This window comes from Urtica dioica, chromosome 8 (genome assembly GCF_054948205.1).
Source record: "Urtica dioica subsp. dioica isolate 48M chromosome 8, U.dioica_male_clone48M_v1_H2, whole genome shotgun sequence".
In the NCBI taxonomy this organism is placed as follows: Eukaryota; Viridiplantae; Streptophyta; class Magnoliopsida; order Rosales; family Urticaceae; genus Urtica; species Urtica dioica.
In genome coordinates this window covers 35,696,437-35,706,441 of record NC_142763.1, presented here as the reverse complement: position 1 = coordinate 35,706,441, position 10,005 = coordinate 35,696,437, and the positions used below count along the sequence as shown (strand labels likewise).

The 10,005-nt window shown below is 40.4% G+C and overlaps 1 non-coding gene across 1 annotated transcript; it reads right to left on the bottom strand.

Moving 5' to 3' along the window:
- Positions 1-689: 689 nt before the first annotated feature.
- On the bottom strand, positions 690-795 carry LOC149389529 (small nucleolar RNA R71). The gene has a single exon (XR_016301108.1). It is a non-coding gene; the product is annotated as a small nucleolar RNA R71 (small nucleolar RNA).
- Positions 796-10,005: the final 9,210 nt, after the last annotated feature.

Sequence of the window (10,005 nt, the reverse complement as noted above, 5' to 3'; positions counted from 1 at the left end):
TCATGGGATCAACTCGTACTTACGAACTTTACTACTTGACCGACTACGTGCACTTGCGTACGGAAAAATCGCGACAAGTTTTTGGCGACGTTGCCGGGGAAAATTTTGTTTTAATTAAGATTAGATCAACTAGTTTCTATTTGAACTTCTTTTATTTCTTTTGTATTCATCTATCTTCGTGTTCTCCTTTGCTTTTGTGAAGATGCATGCGAAAGGACGGTGAATCGAGTCTTCTTCCGATCGACCCTGAAATCGAGAAAACCTGCAAAAAGAATCGACGAGAAAAGAAGACGCAATCAACGATGGCAGAACCTGGACCCGAACGACCACTCATGGAATATGTGCAACCCACGGTCCAAGGGTATCGCTCGGTTATCAAGAATCCATCGGTTGAAGGGAATCGAAGCTTCGAGATTAAATTGGTGATGATTAACATGGTTCAACGATATCAATTCTCATGAGCCCCCAATGAAGATCTGAATGAGCACATCGCAAACTTCAATGAATTATGCGATACTTTCCAGATCCACGATATCAATGCTGATGCAATTCGTCTTCGATTATTCCCTTTCTCTCTACGCGACCGAGCAAAGTCTTGGCTCATGTCGCTACCAGTCGACTCCACTGAATCATGGGAAGACCTCTGCAATGTCTTCTTCGCCAAGTTCTTCTCGTTCGAGAAGACAGCCCGACTACGAAACGAGATCCATAGTTTCGGACAATGGGAAGGCGAATCTCTACACGAAGCATGGGCTCGCTTCAAAGAGATGCTGAAAAAGTGCCCACATCACGGAGTCACCCTTCCGATCCAGCTTCAGATATTCTACTACGGGCTGCTCTCATCCACGAAAACTTTGGTGAACACTGCGGCAGGAGGCACAATTTTAACTAAGACACCCACAGAGTTCCAGGAACTCCTAAACGAGCTGGCACGGGGCAATGACCAATGCCCGGTGGAGAAACGAATCATGAAGCCACCCCCAGCATCCGCGAATGACACAACATCCACACACGATGTAGAAGCTATTAAAGCAGTGACGGCTGAATTGGTGGAACTAAAGAAGCAGTTGAAGGAGATGCAAGCCACTACCCATGCGATGCACTCAGCACCAAAGCCATGCTTCTGTTGTAACGGGCCTCACTTCACCGACGACTGCCCGAACGCAACCGAGTGTCAACCCGAGAATGCAAATTTCATGGGGAACTACAATCGTCCAACGTTCCAGAACTCTAACAACTACTACACCGGCGCACGAAACAACCACCCAAACTTGGCATGGAAACCGTAGTCTCAACAACAACAGCAACATCAACAGGGGTTCTTGAATCAAGGACCACCTCGGGGGTTCCAAAATCAACAACAAGGGCCGCAACAACATCAACGGGGGTTCCAGCCACAACAACAAAATCAGACCGCCCCTAAGGATGAAACGAAGGAGATGTTCACAGCATTCATGTCCCGAACGCAGACGTACATGCAAAATCAAGATGCGGTGATGCGAAACCTCGAGACACAGATGGGACAAATGGCTGCTTCATTCAACACAAGGCCTCAAGGTACACTTCCAAGCACCTCCGAAGTAAATCCAAGGGACCATTGCAACGCCATCTCACATTAACGCGCTGCGATCGTCAAGGGCCCAAAGAAAGAAGAAGAAGAAGAAGAAGAAGAAGAGGCTGCCTCTGTCACCAAAACTCCTAAGCTACCCTCGTCGATCCATACTTATGAGCCGCCAATTCCATTCCCGCAAAGGCTCATGGTGGCGCTTTCATCCAAAAGTAGCCTGCTTCTACAACAAGAGCTCCCGCCAAAGTTGAAAGACCCAGGCCAATTCAGGCTGTCGTGCACCATAGGAGATGTCTTCATCGACAATGCCTTGTGCGATCTAGGTTCGGGCATCAACCTCATGCCCATGACCGTCTTCAACAAACTCGGGATGGGTGAACTAAAGTCCAGGCGCACCACTCTCCAACTGGCAAATCGGACCATAAGGCACCCGAGCGGCTTTGTGGAAGACCTCCTCGTCAAAGTCAGAGAAGTTACTTTTCCGGCCGATTTTTACATCATCGACATGGATGAAAACCGCAAGATTCCCATACTCTTAGGAAGAGCTTTCTTAGCCACATGTGGTGCTCGCATCGACGTGCAAAAAGGCGAGTTGACGACGCACATGAAGAACGAGGAAGAGAAATTTAGGATCGACAAAGCCCAAAAGCGCGGAAATGAGATAGAAGAAGTCTATGTCCTCAAGACTATTGAAGTCCAGCCTCTGATGCCTCCGGCGCCTCTGCCACCTCCACCACCACCACGTGCTCCTCCGGACAAATCAACAAAAGGTACGAACAAGGGTGCAAAGCCGAAGTCTACATTCAAGACATGGAGAGGACACTGGCCGAAACCGTTCAAAGAGGTTTGGAGAAAAAAAAGAGCGCATAAAAGAAGATCCACCGCCGCCCTAGCGCGACGGCAACAAGTAGGGGAGTTCGACCACCCCCGCAAGATAAGTTTTCTTCCTATTTGTGCTCTTTGAACTACATTGGGGACAATGTAGATTTTAAGTTTGGGAGGATTCTTGTTTTGTGGATTTGTATATATTAGGATAATTTATTTGTTTTTGAGGTTTTTAGGTAGAAATTGGTGTGAATTGTCTCGATTGATTGTTATATTGCTTGCCAATGATATTGTAATGCCTTAGCTTTAGAGGTGAGATTTGTTCATGAACTACTACGTGAGAAAGAATTTGTCGAGTTCTAGAGTTTCCATATTTGACCCGAATGATGCATGTATCGACCCTTTAGGTAACCTTGGATAGTAACTTGACCGATCACTTGATTGAAAACACCCACAACACACTAGAACCTTCTCTAATTCCTAATCGAGGCGAAATAAATTACACACTAATCTAAGTCGAAATGAAGTAAGCATTAGGATGAGCCACGTGGACCTAAAAATCCGACCCGATCATGGATATCCATTAGAACCCTTATATTAGAAAAAGCCAAACACGACCCATCTCGTTCTAAGTCACTAAATGAGCTTAACCAAAGAAGACATTCCCACAAAGAACCCGTTAAGCTAACTAGGACTTCATCGCTTTTTCACTTCTATACGACTTATTCGTAGAACGATCTTCCGAGTTAAAAGAAAAAAAAATTGTCAAAAGCTCGTTAAATATTGTCGTTGTTTTTATTTACGCACTACGTAAAAAAAAGAAAAAAAAAGGGAAAAAAAAATGCAATGAAGAACGCTCATCTTTAGCGTTGTGTATATTATGTTTATTTGTTTTGAGTTTGTTGAAGGTGTTTAAACGAGTAGTTTTGACTTGGAAGAGAGTTTGAGTGAGTCTAAGGAGGTGAGTAGTGACCCTAGTTAGCTTAGCCATGAGCCGTGAAAATATCAATATCTACCTGTGACCTAAGCCTAACATTACAAGCCTTAAAGACTTACCGATTGACTAGAAATGATGTGTGTAGATTAGTGGAGACTAAAGGAGAAGAGGGGGCATATGGGTGTGTTGAGCCGAATTTCACGAAATTAGGCATTAGAGTGTTTATTGAGAGGGGTTGGAAGAGTTGCAAAGCCTTGGGAGTCGAGAGTGAGCGAGATATGAAAGCATTGAAAAACAGTCTAGGTAACTCGAGCTTGTAATCTTTCTTTCACATTTAGTAGTTGACTTGAAGTTTAAAATCATGAATTCTCACTTGCATGTAAGTCTACGCATTATGGTTGAGGCGAGCGATTATCGGTCAAGGCGTGAAACACCAAGTTCTACCAATTTTTTGGTTTATTGCTTTTGTGTGACTTTGTTTTATTTTATCGCTCGAGGACTAGCGATAATTCAAGTTTGGGGGTATTTGATAAGCGCGTTATAAACGTGTTTGTTTGTACTTTCGGAAGTGAAAAGAAGTTAGTTTGAGAGCATTTTCATGTGTTTTGGAGTTTTTTTCTTAATTTTCAGAGTTTGGAAGTTCAAAATGACAAATAGAACATCTGATGACGACGGGGCAATCGCAAGGAGTTCATAACATCTTTCTGATCTCAATTCCGACACCCGGAGCTCAAGATAGGTGGTTCAAGGTGAACCAAGCAATGCACAAACTTCCAGAGTCCTGTGCGTTTGCCCTGTGCGGCCCTTGTGCGGTGCACAGCCCTGTGCGCTCACCCTGTGTATTGGGTGTGGGTGCCCAGGCTGCCCAGAAGACCTGTGCGTGCACAGGAAGATGTGTGCGGCACACAGGCCCCGATTCCCACTTCTTTGTCACGCGTTTTAATTGTAATCCAAGCCGTTAGATGCGATCCGACGGCCCATATGAGCTCCGAAAAACCTAGGAAACCTACAAAAACACTTTAGTTTATTTAGAAACATATCTTTTGCTTTGTTTTTAGTTAGTTTTCTCATTCGGCCGCAAAAATCCCGATAGAGAAGAAGCGTTCAGAGAGGATCATCGTCGCCACAATCTCGTTTTTCACCATTCACAGTTTTTATCTCTATTCTCTTAATCTTTGGAACTCCCGTTTTTATTAATAAAATTCAGTTTTTAGTCATGATTGCTTTATATTCATCTTCGTTTATTTTCCGTTCAATCATGCACTAAATTCATTAAGGGCTATGGTGTAGCGAGTTAGGAATATGGTTATGGATTCAATCATGTCAAATTAATGTTCATATGCTCTATCATGTTTGTTTATTTTAATTATGTGTGTAATGCTTGAATTCGATTAGCTACCGTGTTCACGATATTAGGATTCCTTGATGCTCGGAAGAGATTAGGTTAGTCGTGCACAAGGATTGATTTACCGGGATACATTCCTAGGCTAGAAATAGCTAGGCTGTTTCGGAGTCGTGTGAACGTTCTTGTTTTTAATGCTAACCGTTGTTTTTAGGGGTTGAGATCGAGAGAAGATATCCCAGCATAGGTTTTGATTCTTAGATGTTCGAGGGAAATCTTAGATTACCATTATCGTGAGTGTGATTAGCAAACATAAAAGTGTGTGTTTTGTGCTTAATTCCTGAATCCAAACTATATGAATAACTTGTGAGGCCATAGTTCTTGCTTTCTCATTATCGTAATCTATCGTTTTTAATTTTTTTTAATTTTCGTTCGTTTTGACAATCATCAATCATCGGGTTCAATTCGTGCTAGTAATCTTGTCAATTTAATTAAACATTTTCCTCGTGGGATCAACTCGTACTTACGAACTTTACTACTTGAGCGACTACCTGCACTTGCGTACGGAAAAATCGCAACAAGAAGCAGATCAAGGCGTTCAAAGATGAGGAATTGAAAGCTTGAAGAAGGAGATTAAGGCGTTCAAAGACGAAGATCTGAAAGCTTGAAGAATGAGATCAACGTGATTGAAGACGGATTGTGAAAGCTAGAAGATTATGTTCGTGAGCCCAATTCATAAGTTCTCTATGTACCTTGTTCTCTGATCTTATTGGTTGCTTGACATGTTTAAATGCTTTCATTATTTAATTAATAAAGTAAATCTAAATCTTGTTAGATAACCATCCTTTTAATTAGCTCTTGTTAGTGTAATTAATTTATTTCGCAACTTACATGGTTATCAAGGTGAGCACATAATCCCGACGAGTTGTATCGGAGTGATTGTTCGTGTTCGATACTCCCCTCGTTTCCTTACAAGTGGGATCAGAGCGACTATTCGTGTCTGATACCAAATCCATAATTACAACAAGTGGTATTAGAGCGATTGTTCGTGTGTAATACCACCCATGTATTCTCCAACAAGTTATATTAGAGCGATTGTTCGTGTCTGATATCCTACGTGTGTCACCAACAAGTGGTATTGGAGCGATTGTTCGTGTCCGATACCACTCGTGTGTTCCCAACAAGTGGTATTAGAGAGATTGTTTGTGTCTGACACCACCTCTGTTTTTACAACAAGTGGTATCAGAGCGACTGTTCGTGTTTGATACCACATCTGTTTATACAACAAGTGGTATCAGAGCTAGATGATTTACTTTTGTAATCGATTCGTTCGTGTGATTAATTTAAATGGTTTGATATTGATTTATTTTTGGGACATAGATATGGGCCCATAACTTATCCTTGAACCAATTTGATATTGGGTTCATCTCTTTTTATTTATAAAGAGTTAAATTGGATAGATCAAACGGAATCAATCCATGCTTGCTTATTATGCTTGTTTATTTAATTGCTTTGTCATGCTTGATATAATTAGATCTTATGCCGTGGGTCATCATGGGCTTTCATTTTTAATTTGAAATCATCTAATATGATTGGAATAGTTAATTAATGAATGAGTTGAACGGATCGGAAAGCTTTGTCACCAAGCTGATAAAGAGGCTAAGCTGGTGGGTTAATAAAAGATGATGTCTTCCCTCCCAACTGGAAGCTTTTCCGTGATGGAATACTATTAGGATAATCAAGACTAGATGTCACGAAATTCCTAATAACTAAGCTATATCGAAACTTCTGTTTTTAAGAGTAGCTTAGAAACACTCGAGTTTTTAATACGATTTAGTTAACTCAATGGATCACCTAGATTAATGTTAATGCTAGGAAAATTCAAATACTAAAAGTATATTGAGTCTGTAAGGTCTCCAACATTAACACAACACCGTGAGGGTGGTCTTGTTAGCCTCGTGACCGGCGGTCTTTTAGACATGGTGGTCCATTCCATTCGGAAGGTGTAAGCGCATTCCAATACGATCTTGTGTTTTGGATCGACTCAAGTATGAGATGACCGGTGGTTGTCTCATATGGCCAACAATTCCGATAAAATTGGTAGTTAGTAAAGCATAGTTATGAATGTGCATGAACCATGATTGCTTTACTAATCTGAGATGGTCCTCATTTTCGTTAGGTGCACTCCGTTACGTCACCTTAGTGAAACGGACTGTGGCTATTGGTGAATTACCATGGAATATTGTGAGACCCGACTTTTGTACACGTCAGCCAGCCTCTGTAAAAATTTCCTCTTACTAATGAATAAAGGAATTTTTCTTCTCTCTCTGTTGAATGAATTAAAAAAAATCACAATCTCTCTCGTTTAAGGATAACCAGAAATATTTTCCCTATATTTTCTCGTTCCACGTTTTAAGTGAAAATTTAGAATTTCGGAAGAAATTCATAATAAATTTGAAAAAAAAAGAAATAATATTTAAGGTTGACGAAATTTCGGAATAAGGATATTCGAGTAAACTCGATATTATTTTTCGAATAAAATTATTCGGAACATACTCGGAGATTTAAAAATCTCGAGAGTAAAAATAAATTCTGAAATCCCTTAAATATATTCAAGGTAACAAGAATTAATGAGAATTTTCTCGGTTATTTTTCAAGATTATTTTCAATTAATTAAGGACAAGATTGTGAGGTTTTATTTTGAAAGGACTAATATGCAACAATTTGAAGGAAGAAATTGAAAGAAAAAGTTGAAGAAGGGCTGTTTGGAGAGTGACGTGTCGAAAATTGGGTGGGCCATCTGTTCACAAGTGCTTAAGGAATGGCTGCCACGTGGCTTTGGTTTCTCTCCCTCCATCTCATTTTCGGCCAACACCTCACGTTCTCTCTCTCTTTCTTTCTTTCTTTTTCTTTTCTTTTCTTCTTGGAAAAATGGTATGAAGTAGCCAATTCAAACTATGACTTTTGCAAAATAGCCATAGTTTCATTATGTATAGCAAAATAGCCAATTGTGAGTACTGCGACTTTTAATCCTGCCTTGATTAATTTTAATCCAGCCTTTATGAAACTTACATTATGTCTTTATAGTTTGTTGAGATTAAATTTAATCCAGCCTAGATTAATCTTACTTTGGCTAGTTTACTTATAGTTGGCAAACTATGGCTATTTTGCAAAAGCTTAAATTCTATTTGGCTATATAGCCGCTTGACCCTGCAAACAAGAAAAAAAGAAAAACAACCAATGAGAAAAGCTTCAGCAAATCACCATCACCCACGCCATCTCTTTCTCTTTCTCACCTTCTCCTTCGTTTCCGCCGATCGCGCGACCAGCCGCCACCGCCATCTCCCTCTCTCTCGTCTGCAATCTCTCTCTTCCCGGGCTTTGCCAGACTGTGCGCGCGCCTCTGACGCGAGTCCCGGCGAGCTTCGAGTCATCTTGCGACTTCAGACGCCGAACCCACCTGTGCGCACGCTCCGACCGAGAACAGTAGACGCCGCGAGCCATCGAGCACCAGACCAAGACAAGAACGCCGGGAAAAGAAAAAAAAAACTGGGTTTCATTGTTCTTCGTCTCTTTCATCAAGGTAAGAAATTTGAAGTTAGGGTTTATAGCTCAGAATTTGGGGGTTTTTGAATCTGTGAGGTTTTCTATGGAATTGGTTGGTTTTGATTGTTCGTTGAGCTCGATTGATGTTAGTTATGATGTGAATTTTGTGTTGATTTCGGATTTCTTTAATTTGGTGCGGATTTGGCCGGATTGTGATAAGCTAGGGTTTGGAAGTTCAATTTTTTGGGCTTTTCGTTTTCGTGTGTGGTTTTGTGATTGTGAGACGTTTTTGAGCAAGTTTGGTGTCCAGAATTTTTTGAGAATTATCGTTGGAATTGTGATGATTTTTGGACGAATTTCTTGAATTATGGAGTCTTGGCCGTGTTGTTTTGTTGAATATTGTGGTTTGAATTCTGGATTTGCTATTATTATGGGGTTGTGATGATATTTATGAATTCTGGATATTTTGGGATGAAATGGTTGTTTTGGCCAAGTGTTTTGTCTTGGCCGAGGGCTTGTTTTGGCCGTGTAAGAATGTTGGCTTGCTGTTTGGAATCTGTTGTTTGGTATTGTTAATGTTGATTCTGGATTGGTAATTGCTGGGTGATGATTTTGAATCGAGTATGTATCTAGGCTCGTTGAGTTTCGTTAAGAATCACGGGTTGTTGAGATTTTTATGGTTAGTGTGGATTCGATTTGGTTTGGGTTCGGGTTTGAATTAAAATGTCGAGATGTCGGGTTTTGATTTCGGAAAGTATGTGAGTGTGGATTCATGAAATTGACTCGTTATCGGATTTCCGCGATTTGATTACAGATTTGGACAGACGAGCGAGAACCGGCATAATCGAAGGTAGTGAAGCCGGGATTTGAAACTTTTGAGAAAAGAGTTATCGAAGTTAAAGCTCGATTAACTCGTGAGTGTATTAATCGCTTGTAGCGTTTAAATACTCTTGAAATTAAATCGTGAATTTCATTTTGTAGTTTATTCCTTTATTCAAATAAATAATTTATGATTATTTATTTAAAAATGTTTAAGAATTTAATTTAATTATTCGCTTTGGAATTCTCGGTTACTTTTTATTCGGATTAATTTATTTAAGACTCATAATCATATTATTAGATTTTATTTTGTATTATTCTTGATACGAGAGTACGCGAGTCCTAAATAAGTTTGACTTCCAAAAAACCAGAGAATAATGAATTAAATTCTCGAATTCCGAACCAACTCGAATCTAATCCCGACAACGAGCCTTATCTTCTTCAAGTAATTTCGAATCCAATAACTAACGAAGTTCCAACTTTGGATTCTAGTTCTCTCAATGATTCAGGACGCGCTAAAGGTCTCGGGAAGCGTGTAAAGCAAAGTGTCCTTCGGAATTCATCAAGTTCTCCGACGAACTATTACGGGTAAGTGAGATTTAAGATAGAGGCGCCAAAGGGGAATGGTGCATAGTAGAATAATTGTTTATGTTTATTCGTTTAATCCTAAAATCAAGAGAATCCCTCAGTTAGACAAGACGACCGAATAAGGCTTCAGCCACTAACTAATAAGATAATAAATGATAGGGTTAAATGATTAGCAAGTTAAGAACCTTGAAGCCTTTAAGCTATGTTAAGCTTCTATAATAGGTTTTAACCCTTTGTCCTGATGAGGAGGACAGCAAGAGGAGGAAAGACGGTGTCCTCCGGATTCAATCACGAGAGGAACTGCTCTGGGAGAAGGTCCAGCCTCACAACTGTCGACAACTCCTTCTAAAATACGTAAAGAGCCATACAGTGAAACTAATA